Below are 17,511 nucleotides of genomic sequence, written 5' to 3'. Positions count from 1 at the left end.
CCCAGACCCATGTCCTCTTGGGGGTTATGCTTATAGAACAACAAGTAAAAAAAACTCCAGCATTTTCATATCTTACAACCCTCTCTCTCTCTCTCTCTCTCTCTCTTTTCTTTTTTTAAACAAGACAGCTTAGAAGTCTTTGTGCCGGTGTTCTCTGTGGAAAACAAGCTGTACTTCCTATAATTAAAAAGCAGTTTTAGCTAAGGCCAGCGTCTCTGGTTTCGTACACTGGATCTCATATTCACACCTTGGGAACAGGTGCAGCTCAAATGACTCAAAGCCAGGGGTGGAAAACTCTCAGCGTCGCTCCTTTCAGAGTGCTGTCTTCCAAAACTGGGTTTGTTTTAACTACCTTTCTTCTTCCAACAAGCTAGGTTTCTCAGAAGTCTACGAATGGGACTGTTTTGCAGAGTCCTGCAGCCCTGGGGGAGTATCTGTCAGGATAAATGTATAGGCTGTGGGAAGAAATATCCATCCGGTGCAGTTGCAAGCTGGGAGAAAAATGCTGGAAACAACATGGAGGCTGATTGGAAAGAGGATTTAATGATGAACAGAACCACCAAGCCCATGGTTCTGGTGCAGCTGATCACATGGAGTTGAGAGTGGAGAAGGTATTATACCTTCTCTTGGGCTTTGCACTTCAGCTTCCTGTTCCTGTGCAATAACATGTATTCTATTAGCTGTTGTCAGACTCCCATGGGGTTATATAGGGGTCATACCTGGCTCTACAGGCAAAGTACAAATCCTAGGTGTTTGTCTGAGCTATGTTTGGTTGAAGTTTGGACTGCCAATGCAATGTCCTTAGGAGATTGTGCCATTGGTGAGCTCTGCTGCTAGATGGTAGTGGGTTAATCCTAATATGTCCTGAAGGGTCATGTCTTAATCCCATCACCCTAGAGCTGAAAGTCTTTCGTTTTGTAGATAGGCTGGCCCAGTCTTTCTTAATGGGTACAAAATATCTGCTGGGGGCTATTAAGAAAGACTTGGGGGCTGCTTTCTGTCTTTAAAAACACGTTTCTCCTTTAGGGAAATATAATATTCTGTCTTTTTTAATATTTCCCAAAATATTTCATTCTTCTAGGAGAGGGGTGGGTGCTAACTTTCTACAAGGCCATCAGTGTTCTTTAACCTTGGTAACTTTAAGGTGGGTGGGCTTCAGCTCCCAGAATTCCCCAGCCAACCATGGGAATTCTGGGAGTTGAAGTCCACCCACCTTAAAGTTTGCCAAGGTTGAGAAACACTGCTTTAGACCTCTTCCCAGGCATTTTGCAACTGCAATTCCCAGAACTCCGTAACCATACTGACTGTGAACCACGGAGCTAGCAATGCTGGCTGGGGAATTCTGGGAGTTGAAGTCCACCCAGCTTAAAATGGCTGAGCTTGAGAAATGCTGGGGTCAGCTGCAATTCTTCCGGGTGGAAAGATTTGCAACTCGAAAGCTGGGATAAATGCGTGGGTATCAAGAGGAATCCTAGACTTCTGTTTGGAAATTCTAGTTCTCCTGAGGGCGTGGGAAACTGGGGGCGGGAGGCAGTCTTTCCTTCCTTTATGTATGGCAGCCCCTTTGGGAAACCCACAAAAGTCCAGGAAATGCCTTTTGTATCTTCATGTGGAAACTTTTTCAGGCACCCACGCTCCGTCTTCCCAGATTGCCTTCTCCAGACTGAACGTTCTGGTTCTCTCCAGCCTCCCCCACCCCATATATATGACTTTGTCTTTTGGTACACCTGATCAGCCTTGCTGGGATGCTCTGGACTTGTGCCAAGTTTCAAAACTGAAACTCTAGTCTGCTTCTTCATTCAAGAAAGTAAAGACTCATGCAGTTTATCTTCCTTTCCTTTCCGTTTTTTTTCATTTTCACTTTTTTCTTTCTGTGACTCTCTTCTAACTCTTCCTTCCTCCATTCTTCCTCTTTCCTTCCTTCCCTATTTCTCACTTTCTTCCTTCAATTTTGATTGCTTCTTCCTTCCTTGCCTCCTTCTCTTCCCCCTCCTTCTTTCCTTCCTTCCTCCACCCTCCCTCCATCTTTCTCTTACTCCTTCCTTCTCTTCTATTCCCCTTTCTCTCTCTTTCTGTTTCCTCACACTCTCCTTCCTTACTTTCTTCCATCCTTTTTTGCTCCCTTCCTCTGTTCCTGCCTTCTCCTTCCTTTCCTTTCCTTTCCTTTCCTTTCCTTTCCTTTCCTTTCCTTTCCTTTCCTTTCCTTTCCTTTCCTTTCCCTTCCTTCCTTATCTTTCCTCCCTCATCTCAACCCCTTTCTCTGTCTTCTTTCCTTCCCTCTCTCACTCTCCATTCCTTATCTTTCTCTCCTTCCTTCCTTTCCTTCCTTCCTTCCTTCCTTCCTTCCTTCCTTCCTTCCTTCCTTCCTTCCTTCCTATCTTTCCTCCCCTCATCTCAACCCCTTTCTCTGTCTTCTTCCCACTCTCACTCTCCAATCCTTATCTTTCTCTCTCCCTTCCTTCCTTCCTTCCTTCCTTCCTTCCTTCCTTCCTTCCTTCCTTCCTTCCTTCCTTCCTTCCTTCCCTCCCATCCTCCCTCCCTCCTCCTCCTCTCTCCCCTCCCTCCCTCTGAATAGTTCAGCATCATTCTGAAATAGTACTCACCTACATTACAATCATACATATAACCATGAAACTGGACGATTGGGTCTGCTAATTTGCTACCATCCACAACTGCTGTTTGGCTGGGGATTATGGAATGGCATTCAGCACATTTGGACGCCACAAAGCTGGGTCATGTTGGTATGTTTTAGCAGATTGATTGTAAACAAGCAGTCCTTCTTTCCTTCCTTGGGAATTTTGGGCAGGTGCAAAAGGAAAAGTTAATTCAGGCATTATGCCCTTAAGGTTACGGGTTCTGGAACATTTTGGTGACTTTGTGTTAATAATCTACCTTTTAAAGAAAAACACCCCACCATCAACCAACTCCTTGCTTGTTTTTAAAATAGGAAGATCCCTTTTCTAGGATTAGTGTGAAATGACTATCCAGCTACCCAAGTTAAAGAAGAAAAGCGGGGGAAAGTATTTAAAAAGGGAGTCAGGCAGCCTCCAAAATTTAAAAAACAAGACACACTTCCTTTCCTTTTCAATTCTCTCTCTTTGAAGTTTGTCGCTAATGCAGATTTGCAAGTAGCTGATGCAAGCTGTTTGGGAGGCAGAAAAACAAATGCTCTAAATCTCAATATTATTAAGAACAAAGAGGAAGCCCTTTAACAGAATAACAAGAGTTGGATGAGACCTCGGAGGTCTTCTAGTCCAACCCCAGCTCAGGCAGGTATCCATTAAGTATTAATTGATAGAGTAATTGCTGGTTTCTGAGCCAGAAACCATCTGCAACTTGATAACAGATAACAGAGAGTTGGAAGGGACCTTGTAGATCATCTAGTCCAACCCGCTGCCCAAGACCCTAAACCAAACAAAACCCTAAACCAAGTCAAGTCCTTGGCATACAACCATTCATGTAGTGACCTTTCAAAGTTACAACGGCACTGAAAAAAGTGACTGATGACTGTTTTTCATACTTACGACCGTTGTGATCAGAAACCAGATGATTGGCAACTGACTCATATTTATGACGGTAGCAGTGTTCCGGGGTCACATGATCCCCTTTTGAGACCTTGTGACAAGCAAAGTCAATGGGGGAAGCCAGATTTGCTTAACAACTACAGTGACTCACTTAACAACATGGCAAGATAGACGTAAAATGGGGCAAAACTCAGTCAACAAATTAACAAAGCTTCAGAGCTGAAGAAGCGAAACGTCTTTAAAAAAAACAAACCAGAAAGTCTAGTTGCCTCGTGAAAAAAAAAAAAACACCTTTGGGGTCATTTTAACAAATGTTTCACTTAGTAACAGTCAATTTGGCCTCAGTTGTGGTTGTAAGGCAAGGACTCCCATACACGCTTTGGTTACCGAAAGTCCCAAATCTTTAAATGGGTAATAATTTCTCCCCCTCCCCGGTTTACAAGTTTGGAAAGAAATTCAATTAAAAGAGAATAATCTAAATACATTTGCACAAAACAGCTGTCCTGAGTAGCTCCCAGCCCAGGGTGTTTTAATCTTAGCAACTTTAAGGTGTGTGGACTTCAACTCTCAGAATTCCTGCCTGGGGAATTCTGGGAGTTGAAATCCACACATCTTAAAGTTCAAATAGTAATGAATAATGAAGTAAGTAATATGGAGTAATTATTCATGAGGAGGTGGGCATAGGTCTGTAGTTGCAGAGTTCCCCCTCCTATTTTTAATTTGTTTAAATTTTATTCAGCTTGTCACCCTTTCCCTCACATTCCAAAGCAGACTTCTTCCTGATTTTGGGGCAAGCTGTGGTCTCAAAGAATAAAGCTCACAAAATTATGTGACCAGTTAATCACATAATATACTATTTAAAAGAAAAATAAGGAATGCATTTAGTAAACAAAGCAGGTAATTCTACCCAGTTTCTTTCACAATCCATTTTTAATCTACTTTTACACCTCAAATTTCTTCCAGGGGAAATCTGTTCCAGGATGTGTGTGAGAAACTTATTTTATTTGCATTTGAAGGTGAAATTTGATCACGCTTATTTTATTTTTTTATTTTGAATGGACCCACAAGAATGCATTTTCTTGATAGCTGAAATTCTTAGCATGCTGGCTGGGAAATTCTAGAAATCCAGATATCTTAAAAATTCTCAAGGTAAAGAAATATTTCTCTGTCTAAGGAATATATTTTGAAGCAATATTCATTTGAAAATCTACTTTAAAAAAAAATACTTTTGGGGCTTTGGGGGAGTGGCTTTGTAATGGTACAACGAAAGGTTTTTTTTTACTACAAATATTATCTTTTATTGATGCTTTAATTTAGATTCCATACTCAGTAGGGGATATATTCACATATTTTCTTTTATATATTTTGATATTTTACATATTACTACTGCTGTTGCTGCTGCTGCTACTATTAATAATAATAATGATGATGATGTCATCACCAACAGCAAATGCCACCTCTGTAATGAGAAAGATGAAGCGGTTGATCATTTAATCAGTGAATGCAGCCAAATTTCACAAACTGACTACCCAGAACACCATAACCGAGGTGCTAAAATCATTCACTGGATATGCCAAATGTTTGGATTTGAGTATAGTAACAACTGCTGGGAAGATCAGGTTGAAAAAGTTCTGGAGAATAAAAAAGTCGAGATCTTATGGGACTTCAGAATTCAGGCGGACTGGCATTTGGCCCACAACACACCTGACATAACAATAGTTGAAAAGAAAAAGGATTTGGTTCGTTGACATTGCAATACCTGGTGATGCACGAATTGTAGACATGCAGTAAGAAAAAAAATCACGAAGTATCAGGACTTACAAAGTGAAGTTGAGCGATTTTGGAAAAAGAAATTGTGTGTTATCCCAATTGTGATTGGAGCCCTTGGAGCAATACCTAAAGGGCTACCTTGCTATTTGGAAATCCTGAATTTATCAGACTTGAATACCCTGATTCTACAAAAAAAAAAACCCACCCTACTTGGAACAGCTGATATCTTCTGATGCTACCTGAACAGTTCCTAGGTCCTTGGTTAGGACTCGAGCTGTTGAGCTACCAATGAGATCTCACTAAAGATTAAATAACAACAACAACAATAATAATATAAAATTATTGAACTGGCTGGTATTTTTGAACAGAATTTCTTACTATACTGTCAGTTACTTTTCAAAAACCTGAGAACAATTTGCTTGCAGAAGAATTGTCTCTTTCTCTCGTTTTATTCAAACAGTTCAATTTCCTGGAACTTTGACAAGGCGTTTCCTGGCCAAACCACTTCCACAGACTCAACCTGTCTTTTTTCAGCATGAGGGCCTCACAATTCACAAGACTACAAGACTTAATGAGCAGAAGAGAAAGAGGCCAGCCTGATCAACATTTCTAAGGGGAGGGACATACGCACACACATGCACAAAGGCATAAAAACAGACAAGACCCCCATTCGGATGACTCAGAAGGCCTGCTGTCCTCCTCTTCCATTTTTTTTTCATGTTTCACTGACTGAAAATCTTTATGAGTCATTATCCTATCCAAAAATTGAATTTTCAACCAGACACAGACCAATACTCAAGCAATTTTGGAAGGCAAGCCCAAAAATCTAGACAATGAGGGGGCGAAAAACCCAGTTCCCTTCAATCTATCTGGGATTTGGGATTTACAAAATGGATCATATCAAATTTCAATTATTTCCTGAGCGGCCACAAAACTAGCATATGTACTTGAATTAGACGTTCTGTTTTCTTCTGAAACTTTTCTTTTCTTGGATTTACCTATGGCTGGCCTATTTGGAGTCGAAAAGCTCAATAAATCGTGTGCCGGGAGGGTGTCGCACATCGGCGGTTGTGACACATATTTTGAGTGACAGGGAGCTGCAGCAAAGAGCCACATATGGCTCCGGAGCTGCAGGTTGCTGACCCCGCTGCAATAGGGTACAAGGGAATGGCACACAACATACCCCAAACACTTTTGCAAGTCTAATTCAACTGATTTCTTTGATTGCCGTAAATCAGGGGGTCTTCAAACTTGACAGCTTTAAGACTTGTGGACTTCCACTCCCAGAATTCCTCCTCCAGTCAGGTTAGCTCAGGAATTCTGGGAGTTGAAGTCCACAAATCTTAAACTCGACAAGTTTGAAGACCCTTGCCGTAATTTAAAGAGGTTTGTTAAGAGCAGATCATGCCAAACCAATCTTATTTCATTCTTCAACACGGTGACTAAATTAATAGACCAGCAAAATACGGTGGACATACTATATTTAGATTTCAGCAAGGCATTTGACAAAGTAGACCACAACTTACTTCTTAGTAAGCTAGAAAAAAGTGGAATAAATAGCACCACCACCAGATGGACTCGCAACTGGCTGGCAAACCGTACTCAACGAGTAGTCTTTAATGGGTCTAAGTCTACATGGAGGGAAGTAAGCAGTGGGGTGCCACAAGGTTCCGTCTTAGGCCCAGGACTCTTCAATATCTTCATTAATGACTTAAATGAGGGAATAGAAGGGGAACTTACCAAATTTGCAGATGATACTAAGCTGGCAGGAATAGCTAATACCCAAGAAGATAGGCTCAAGATCCAGATGGATCTTGACAGACTAGAACACTGGGCCATATCTAACAAAATGAAATTCAATATAGAGAAAAGTAAAGTTCTACACTTAGGTAAGAAAAACCAAAAGTACACATATAGACTGGGTGAAACCAGGCTCAATAGCAGTAACTGGGAGAGGGATCTTGGAGTCTTAGTGGACAACCAGCTAAATATGAGCCAGCAATGTGCAGCAGCAGCCAAAAAAGCTAATGCAATCCTAAATTGTATTAACAGAGGGATACAATCAAGATCAAGGGAAGTACTAATACCACTCTATAAAGCCTTAGTAAGATCAACCTAGAGTACTGCATTCAGTTTTGGTCACCACACTATAAAAAAGATGTTGAGACTCTAGAAAAAAGTACAGAGAAGAGCAACCAGGATGATGAGGGGACTGGAGGCTAAAACATACAACGAACGGTTGCAGGAACCGGGCTTGACTACTCTAGTGATGAGAAGGACCAGGGGAGACATGATAGCTGTCTTCCAATACTTGAGGGGTTGCCACAGAGAGGAGGAAGGGGTCAAACTATTTTCCAAGGCACCTGAAGGCCAGAGAAGGAACAATGGATGGAAACTGAACAAAGAGAAATTCAATCTGGAAATGAGGGGAAACTTTCGGACAGTGATGAACAATCAACTCATGGAACAGAAGTTGCCTTCAGAAGTTGTGGGAGCTTCATCACTGGAGGCTTTCAAGAAGAGACTGGACTGCCATCTTGTCACAAATGGTATTAGGGTCTCCCACTTGGGTGGGGGTTGGACGAGATGACCTACAAGGTCCCTTCCAACTCTGATTATCTGTTATCTGTTAGAAGAAAAGCCTTCTATGTCTCCCTCAAAAGCTGTTGGGGTAATCAGATTTAGTTGAAGCAAGCTGATTATTTTTTTTGCTGGGGGCAACATTTGAGGTATTCTCCCCCACCCCCACAAGAGCTCTTAAAAGAAGGAGAAAATCTGCTTTTCTTGATTTAATTGGATAGGAGAAAGAATAGGGTGTCAACAGTTCTGCAAATACCGTCTTCAGCTACAAATATTGGCCACTGAAACTTGGTACCCAAATTCACCCATAAATACAGAACAGCTGTGTCACCACATGCTTCACCTGAGATCCAGGTAAACATGACACTGGGTAGTTCACATGAGGCTCAAGGAAACACACCCTATAGGGCAAGGGTCTTCAAACTTGGCAAGTTTAAGACCTGTGGACTTCAACTCCCAGAATTCCTGAGCCAACAACATGACTGGGGGGCGGAATTCTGGGAGTTGAAGTCCACAAGTTTTAAAGCTGTCAAGTTTGGAGGCCCCTGCTATTTACGATGGTGCGGCCAACACAAATTGCAAAAGAAAACCACTGCATGTTCACTTACATCACACAGATACCCCAGCTAAGCAATTCAATTGTGGCTAGTCTAGTTTAATGGACGAACCCAGCCTAGATCAGGCCATCTTGGCATTTGTCCCCATGGCTAATCTCCCTCATTCTCAATCAATCAAAACAGCTGTAAGGGACCTTCTAGATTTAGTGCAACCCCTTGCTAAAGCAGGAAGCCATTAAGGAGATCAGTAAGAAACCATTAAAGAGACCATTAAGTTTTTTTAACTCTTGACCAGCCATTAAAATAATAGAATAGAATTCTTTATTGGCCAGGTGTGATTGGACACACATGGAATTTGTCTTGGTTTAAATACTCTCAGTGTACATAAAAGAAAAGATACATTCATCAAGAGTCAGGAATCATCAGGTACAACATTTAATGATAGTCATAGGGTACAATAAACAATCAAATCATACTAGGAAACAGTCAATATAAATCATAAGGATACAAGCAACTAAGTTACAGTCATACAGTCACAAGTGAGGTTCCCATCCATTCATGACTTGTCAATCAACATTTATAACCAAGGATGATGAAGAATTTGCCTCATTTCCTGTATCTTGCCCACAAACTTCTTTCTCTCTTACAATGAGGATCCTGACAAAATTTAACAGCCTGGAACATCATCCAAGGAAGGTTGCCAACTTCCCGGAACAAGGAAGCACCCAAAAACGGCAGCTTCTGCTCCTGAGGCAGCTAATAAATGGATAGAATTCAAGAACTCATCAGAGGTGGTCAAAATAGCTGATGAAAAGCACATTAGCCCAGGCTGATTTAAAAACTGGCAGAGCACATCCAGGAACCCCAACTAGCAATGAGAAGACAGGATGAAAGCTCTTCAATTTCACAACACGTGGATAGGCTTCACCATAGTTTCAACTGGGCAACTGTAACCACTCTACATCAAGCCATGCCTGAAAAACGTCATGGGATTTCTAGCAGCATTGGCACTCTAACAAATTAGACACGGAGACATAACCAATACACACACACACATGCACACACAGATGAACATAATACATATACATAATGCATATACATATATATATGTATGTGCTTTTAACGTTGTAGCAACGTTTCGGCAGAATCGCCGAAAAAAAGCACGACTACAATGACGTGGGAAAATACCTGAACAAAGCTGAATGCCATACATGTAAGTACCCATGAAAACTTAAGAAAACAAATATATATATATTGTGTTTGTCTGTGTATTGTGTATTGTATTGTGTATTGTATTGTGTTCATAGTCAATACAGAAGCCTGATGATGGCAGATGAGATTGTGCCGAAATGCTGCTACAACTTTAAAAGCACAACTATAATGATGTGGGAAAATACCTGAACAAAGCTGAATAACATACATGTAAGTATATATATACTTACATGTATGTTATTCACAACTACAATATATACAATACAATATACAATATATACAACTACAATATATATATATATATTGTAGTTGTATATATATATGTTGCAAAAGAGGCCATTAACAAGCCAAAAAGGAAAAATAAAGGCCATAACACGTCCCCACTAGCAATCAGGACCGAGAAGAACGTAGATTAACTCCAAGATTAACATCAAACCAACAATCAAGAAGTAAAACATACCCCAATCCAGAAAGGCAACTAAGAAGTTGATTAAAGGCCTGCAGATTAAAACCTATGAAGAACCGGTTGCAGGATTTGGGTTTGGCCAGTCTAGAGAAAAGAAGGACTTGGAGGGGGACGGGACATGCGAGCAGTCTTCAAGTATTTGAGGGGCTGCCACAAAGAGGAGGGGGTCAACTTATTTTCCAAGCACCAGAAAGCAAGAAAGAGAAGCAACGGATGGAAACTAATCAAGGAGAGAAGCCATTTAGAATTCAGGAGAAACTTTCTAACAGTGAGAGGACAACTAACCCGTGGAACAAGTTGCCTCCGGAAGTTGTAAGTGCTCCAGCACTGGAGGTCTTTAAGAAGAGACTGGACAGTCACTTGCCTGAAATGGTGTAGGGTTTCCTGCTTAAGCAGAGGGTTGGACTAGAAGACCTCCAAGGGCCCTTCCAGCTCTATTCTAGTCTAAACTGCCAAACAAGCCAACAGTCAACAGCCCAACCAAAGAACCTCTAAGACTACCCCCTCCCATCATCTGGGGCTGGAGAATTCTGGGAGTTGAAGTCCACACGTCTTAAAGTGGCCAAGTTTGGGGACCTCTGCACTAGAAATATAAACTGGGCTGGGTGGGGGACCCCACTTCCCTACAAGCACTGATGGTGTTACCTAACTGGGTCACGAAACGTCTGCCAGAAACCAACTAAGTTCAGAGGGCACCCAAGGACCCCCTGATTTAAAAGCTGGCAAGGTTTCCTTGGGCACGAGAGCCATCCGGGACCGGGTCAGATCCCCACTAAAGAAGAAAGCCCTAATTCCAATAGATCCTAACCTGGTTTGCGGGTGGGGGTGGTGGAGAAATTGTTCCTCCCGATCTCCAGTTCCAAGTTCAGCTCTCCCCTTCTTGGAGGTAGGTAGGACAAAGTAAGACCGGGGAAGGAAAACTGCCCACCGGCGCAGCCTTAGTAAGCTCAGAGTAGGGCGCCGGAATCGCGAAGTGGAAAGCGCTAGCCAGAGTTTCCGTACTCGGCGCTAGCAGCATCCTGGCTCGGTGGGGTCAGTGGGCTTCCCCCTACCCCCACCCCTTACCTGCTCCTCGTCCGGCCGAGCTCCCCTGCTCCTCGCCCGGTCCTTCTCGGTCAGCCAGTCCCAGCAGCCCCGTCCAGCGGCTCGTCTTGCGGCGGCGGCGGCAGCTGCTGCTCTCCGTCACCCAACCAAGCCGGTCGCCCCCTCGCCCGCCGCAACCTCTCGCGGTTGTCGCCGCCTCCTCTGGCAGGGACGGCGCTGCAAAAGAGCTGATCCCGGGCTGGCCCCGGGCCCGGAAGGGAAGAAGGAAGGAAGGAGGCTCGGAGAAAGGGAAAGAGAAAGGAGGAGGAAGGGAAGGGAGAGAGGGAAGGAAGGAAGAAAGGAAGTTCGGTGAAGGAGGAGTGAAAGAAGGAGAAGGGAGGGAGGGAGGGAGGGGAAAAAGAGAGAAGGAAGGAAGGAAGGAAGGAAGGAAGGAAGGAAGGAAGGAAGGAAGGAAGGAGGCTCAGGGGAAAGAGAAAGGAGGAGGAAGGAAGGGAAGGGAGAGAGGGAAGGAAGGAAGTTTGGTGAAGGAGGAGTGAAAGAAGGAGAAGGGAGGGAGGGAGGGAAAAGAGGGAAGGAAGGAAGGAAGGAAGGAAGGAAGGAAGGAAGGAAGGAAGAAGGAAGGAAGGAAAGAGGCTCGGGGAAAGAGAAAGGAGGAGGAAGGGAAGGGAAGGGAGAGTGGGAAGGAAGGAAGTTTGGTGAAGGAGGAGTGAAAGAAGGAGAAGGGAGGGAGAGAGGGGAAAAGGGAAGGAAGGAAGGAAGGAAGGAAGGAAGGAAGGAAGGAAGGAAGGAAAGAAGGAAGGAAGTTCGGTGAAGGAGGAGAGAAAGAAGGAGAAGGGAGGGAAGGGGAAAAGAGAGGGAAGGAAGGAAGAAAGGAAGAATGGAAGGAGGAAGGAAGGAAGGAGGCTTGGAGAAAGAGAAAGAAGGAAGAGGGAAGGAAGGAAGGAAGTTCGGTGAAGGAGGAGAGAAAGAAGGAGAAGGGAGGGGGAGGGAGGGGGAAAAGAGAGAAGGAAGGAAGGAAGGAAGGAAGGAAGGAAGGAAGGAAGAAGGAAGGAAGGAAGGAAGGAAGGAAGGAAGTTCGGTGAAGGAGGAGAGAAAGAAGGAGAAGGGAGGGAGGAAGGGGAAAAAGAGAGAGGGAAGGAAGGAAGGAAGAATGGAAGGAAGAAGGAAAAAGGAAAGAAGGAAGGAAGGAGGCTCGGAGAAAGAGAAAGAAGAAGGGAGGAAGGGAGGAAGGAAGTTCGGTGAAGGAGGAGAGAAAGAAGGAGAAGGGAGGGAGGAAGGGGAAAAAGCGGGAAGGAAGGAAGAAAGGAAGAATGGAAGAGAAAGGGAGGGAGGGAGGAAGAAGGGAAAGAAGGAGATTCAGTGAAGGAAAGAAGGAGAAGGAAGGAAAAAAGGAAGGAAGAGAAAGGGAGGAAGGGAGGAAGGGGAAGAAGGGAGAAAAAAGGAAAGAGGGAGGGAGAAAGGAGGAAAGAAAAGAAAAGAAAAGAAGATAGGTTATCCAGGAGGGTGTATTTCTAGCTAGTTTCTCTCTCAACCTAGCCTACCCCACAGAATCATTGGGAATCTAAAATTAAAATTAAAGCTAATTCTGAAATCCTCAAGGGGAAGAAATCCTAAATCCTAAGTTTTTGGTGTGTCTATGTGTTCAAATAGCTGCCCTTGCCCATTCCCAGCTGGCATCACAGACTGAAATAAAAATAACCAGCCTTACTCACCTCCTAATTATTTTTAATGGTGGTTTAAGCGGTAAAAAAATATATATATACAACACTGGAGTGGGAATTGTCACAAAGCAGCCTTTCAGACTTCAGGTAAAATCCCTTCTTTCTTTCTTAGCTACTTGCTTGGTATTTCCTTCCTTCCTTCCTTCCTTCCCTTTCCATGCCACCTTTCTTATTTTATTTTTTAACCCAGACAGCTTTCATGCCTAAGGTTGGACTAGAACTTACAATTTCCTGGTGACTGGCCAGCTGTCACACCTAATGGAGGACATTAATGGATAGAACTCTCCATCACCTGGCCAAAGTCACCTAGCTGGCTGCCATGCTTAAGGTGAAACTAGAATTCTCTATCGCCTGGTGATTGGCCCAAAGTCATCCACTCAGGTTTCATGCCTAAAGCAGGACTAGAACTCACGTCTCCTAGTTTCTAGGCCAGCATCTTAACCATTACCCCAAACTGGCTCTTTTCTACTTTATTTCCTGGCCTACTGAAGGTCCAAACAACTCCTGTGCACATGCCCAAATTCCTTGCAGAACGCAATCCTGCCAATGCAGTTCTGTAGCGATCAAAAGACCTCTGTTTTCTTTATGGCACAGGTGAGGATACCTTTTATGACTTCTGGACTTCAACTCCCAGAATTCCTGAGCCGGCCATGCAATCTTTTTTTTTTTTTCTCAAGCCAAGTCAATGAATGCGGCTCAGAATTCTGGGCGTTGAAGTCCACACAAGTCATAAAAGGCCCAAAGATTTCCCCATCCCTACTTTATGGGAATAGGAAAAAGGACCGCATTCAAATATCAAAGGATTTCACTAGAAGGAGAAGAGGATCTATTCATCCCAGAGCACCAAAATGCTGGTGGTGTGGCCTGACAGCGGTCAGCGGAGCTGGTGGCAGACTCGGACAGGGAGGAGGTTGGGGAGGAACATGGGCCAGTCCTGGAGTCTGGGGAAGGCTCTGACGAGGGCTCTGCATCAGAGGCAGAGATGGGGCCAGGGGGACAGTTATCAGCTGCCTTCGGAGTCAGACATCAGTGGGGCAGAAGAACAGCTGGAGCCTGTTTCCAATGTGCACATGTGCAGAGTTGCCAGAAGAAGGGAACAGCTAAGGAACAAGGGACGTGGGAGGAAAGCCACAGGTGGATGGTGAATGGCCCCTCCCATAGGGAATAAAAGAGGAGTGAAGGGGGAGTGGAGTTTTGCAGGAGACAATTCATTTGGGTGAAGATCTGTTCCTATATTCTTGTTAAGTATTGTGGCGTTTGGAAGCTATCAGCCTGGCAACTCTCCAAGCCTGATAAAGGTCTGTAGTTGTGGAATCTCTTGAAAGACTGTTGGCTGGGGCTTTGCTGGAGAGGAATTCACTGTACACTAAATAAAAAGGGGTTTTATTGGGACGAGGAGTCGACTTCGTGCTGTTGGGGAGGTCAGAACAGGTAGTCTTTGGGCAGCGGAGTGAAATCTCGGGCTAAATTGGGAATGCAAAAGCACACACACACACACACACACAGACCCCACCCCACCCTAGAAAGAGGCTATTGTTGCAAATAAAACAAACTTGATGTGACTCAAAGACAACACGATCCAACTTAGCTCAAAGCAATCTTCATTTCAGGCAAAAAAAACAAACAAAAACCCAGCTAGTCATCTTTGGCTGATCTTGAAAAGCAAAGCAGGATTAAATTTAGCGGGCTATGTGTTAGGAGTAAGCAGCACACAAGGGCTACAATTTTCCTGGAAGAAACAGAGGAATATCTGTGCGCGATCATCAGTCTTCAAAAGAGGAGTGGGGTTTGCAGGAAACAGTTCAGCTGATTTCTTGCCAAGTAATTGCTGCTACAGTGTGGCGTTTGGAAGCTATCGGCCTGGCCACTCTCCCAGCCTGACAAAGGTCTGTAGTAGTGAAATCTCATGAAAGACTGTTTGCCGGGACTTTGCTGGAGAGGAATTCCCTTTCGCCTAAATAGAAGGGACGAGGAGTCTGCTTCATGATTTAGTATTTAGTATTTATTTGATTTGTCAATCGCTTACAAGATACAGGTATAAGAATAAACATAGTTTTGAATACATGAGATGGATACTTATAAGAAAAATAAAAAGAAACAATAGGACAGGGACAGTAGGCACTTTGGTGCGCTTATGCATGCCCCCTACAGACCTCTTAGGAAAGGGGTGAGGTCAATAGTAGACAGTCTAAGGTTAAAGTTTTTGGGGTTTTGGGAAGAAACCACAGAGTCAGGTAGAGTATTCCAGACATTGACCACTCTGTTGCTGAAGTCGTATTTTCTGCAACCAAGTTTGGTGCGGTTTACCTTGAGTTTGTCTCTCTTGTATTGTTATGATTGAAGCTGAAGTATTCATTTGCAGGTAGGACATTGCAATGTATGATTTTATACACTATATTTAGATCGGACCGGAGGCGGCATAGTTTTAGCTTTTCTAAGTCTAGAGTTTCAAGTCTGGTGGCATAAGGTATTCTGCTATGAGTAGAGGAGCGGAGAACTCTTCTTGTGAAATATTTCTGGACTTTTTCAATTGTGTTAATATCAGATACATGATATGGGTTCCAGACTGATGAGCTGTATTCAAATATTGGTCTTGGAAAGCCTAGCTCAGAACAGCTGGCCATTGTTTACAGTCCCTTCAAACCTTCCCTGCGAAGGGTGCAGCTGAACGATTTTTTTTATTTTTACACGACAAGGCTACTTCGGCTAATCCTCAACTTACAGCCACAACTTAGCCCTTATATGTGTGTTCCTGTAGTGTGATGTGTGTTAAGTAAATTTAGAACTTGGTGCCTTGTGCAGGTCTACCTCAACTTAGGACCCCAACGGAATCCAAACTTTCTGTCGCTAAGCGAGACAGCTGTTGAGTTTTCCCCATCTACTGACCTTCCTTCACACAGTTATTAAGCAAATCATGGCAATTATTAAGTTAGTCACATGGTTCTTAAGCGGATCTGGTGTTTCCATTCATTTTGCTTGACAGAAGGTCATCAAAGGTATCCACGTGACTCCGAGGACACTGCAACCCGTCCTAAATATGAGTCACTTGCCAAGCATCTGAATTTTGATCCCATGACCGTGCGGTGCCGCGATGGTCACAAGCGTGATACACTGTCCTAATTTTTTTTCTGTGCCATTGCAACTTCAAATAGTCACTAAACGAACTGTTGTAAGTCGGGAACTCCCTGTATCTGTGTTCTGATTTTCACTCAGGACCCGGCCTGTTGCTGCATTCAAAATGGATGCAGAGGAGAAAAAACACAGCTGGATCCCTGCAAGATCGATCATTTGATCCAACCACCGTTTGACTGGGATGGTATAAGGCTGTGATGGCGAACCTATGGCACATGTGCCAAAAGTGGCACACACAGTCATTTGTGCCAGCACGCGAGCTGTAGGCAAATTTACCTCACTGCACATGCACGTGCCTCACAGCTGATTTTTCGGCTGGTTTGAGGCCTGTTTTGGCCTCCCAGAGGCTTGAAAAAAGCCTTTGCAAGGCTTTTCAGGTCGAATAATAGGCCCGTTTCATCACTTCCTGTAACACCAGAAGTGACTAAATGGGCCTATTATTTGACCTGAAAAGCCTTGCAAAGGCTTTTTCCAAGCCTCTGGGAGGCCGAAAAAAGCCTCAAACCAGCCAATAAATCAGCTGTGAGGTGCAGTGCAGGTAAGGGGGTGACATGGGGGAGATTGCACCTGCATGTGTAGGCGGCATGAGGGGGCGCACATTGCATTCTGGGTGCTGGCACGCAAATGCGTGCGTGCTGACATGCGTACAATTTTTAGCACAGGAGCCCAAAAAGGTTAGCCACCACTGGTATAAGGTCTTCTGCCTTGAGCAGTTGGTTGGCCTACATGACCTCTGTGGTCCCTTCCAGCCCTATGAGACTATGTCCTAAGAGGCGGTCCAAGTCAGCCTGGGTAGCTAGACATTAAAAAAAGCCCAGACATGGGATCCCCATTGCCCTGGAGATAAGCTCAGTCGAGGGAGCAGGAAGACATCTCTCCCCTTCCTCTTGTTAGGAAGATGAGATTTGTGTGGGTGTCTGTGGTTAGAAAAACATAGCTGAACAGGTTTTGTGTCGCTTCCTACAAAGTTCCCACTCACGTGAGGTTTCTGAAGGAAAGGAAGTTTACGGTGCCCACACCCACTCAATGCCTGCCTCTTGCCTCCTGCACATTACAGATCCACTGAGCAGATAAAGAAGGGTTTAATGGGGCCCAGACATCCACAAAGTCCTACACTTAGGCAAGAAAAACCATACAGACTGTGTGAAACCAGGCTCAGTAGCATTAACTGTGAGAGGGATCTTGGAGTCTTAGTGGACAACCAGCTAAATAGGACTCAGCAATGTGCAGCAGCAGCCAAAAAAGCCAATGCAATCCTAAGTTGCATTAACAAAGGGATACAATCAAGATCAAGTGAGGTACTAATACCACTCTATAAAGCCTTAGTAAGACCACACCTAGAGTACTGCATCCAGTTTTGGTCACCACATTATAAAAAGGATGTTGAGACTCTAGAAAAAGTACAGAGAAGAGCAACCAGGATGATTAGGAGACTGGAGACTAAAACACATGAAGAACGGTTACAGGAACTGGGTCTGGCTAGTCTAGTGAAGAGAAGGACCAGG

General features: G+C 43.9%; 1 protein-coding gene across 1 annotated transcript in view; it reads right to left on the bottom strand.

The window, feature by feature from the left end:
• The window catches only part of PRKCQ (protein kinase C theta), a 54,601-nt gene extending 43,282 nt beyond the window's left edge, over nucleotides 1-11,319 (bottom strand). The window contains exon 1 of the mRNA XM_026721585.2: nucleotides 11,175-11,319. The gene's annotated coding sequence lies outside the window, so the exon portion shown is untranslated. The remainder of the gene's footprint in view (nucleotides 1-11,174) is intronic.
• Between the last annotated feature and the right edge of the window lie 6,192 nt (nucleotides 11,320-17,511).

The sequence above is a fragment of the Pseudonaja textilis genome, chromosome 5 (assembly GCF_049901715.1).
Source record: "Pseudonaja textilis isolate UNSWEBS1 chromosome 5, rPseTex1.2, whole genome shotgun sequence".
Classification (NCBI taxonomy): Eukaryota; Metazoa; Chordata; class Lepidosauria; order Squamata; family Elapidae; genus Pseudonaja; species Pseudonaja textilis.
The sequence above is the reverse complement of the archived record's forward strand: the minus strand, read 5'-3'. Positions and strand labels throughout refer to the sequence as shown.